The sequence below is a fragment of the Falco biarmicus genome, chromosome 1, assembly GCF_023638135.1.
Source record: "Falco biarmicus isolate bFalBia1 chromosome 1, bFalBia1.pri, whole genome shotgun sequence".
Lineage (NCBI taxonomy): Eukaryota > Metazoa > Chordata > Aves > Falconiformes > Falconidae > Falco > Falco biarmicus.
In genome coordinates, this window is record NC_079288.1 from 57,015,292 (window position 1) to 57,015,726 (window position 435).

A 435-nucleotide genomic window follows, 5' to 3' on the forward strand; every position below is an offset into this window, starting at 1 on the left:
CGCGGCCGTGCCCCCGCGGTTCCGGACGGGGCGGGCGCCGCTCCCCGGCGGCCGCGCCCCCGCCCCCGAGCGAACCCCGCCAGGGGGCCGTCCCGCTTCTGGGTCCCCGCCGCGGTGCCGGGCCGCTCACCGAGCGTCAGCCTCGTCGCGCCGGCCCGAGGCTGAGGGCAGCCGCAGAACCTGCCGGTAACCCGGTGTCACCATGGAGGGGTGGCACGGGGCTGCCCGGAGGTGGCCGCACGCGCGGGCAGAAGGGGAGACGGCAAAACGCCCGGCTGCCGCCAGCCCCGGCCCGGGCACCAGGGGTCATGGCCCGTCAGCCACAGGCACGGAGGCACGCAGCCTGATCCCGGGGGTACACCCGGCTGAGCTCAGCCTGGCCGCCGCCCCCCGCCTGACCCCGCAGGCAGCCCCCGCGCCCACCTGCCGTGACCC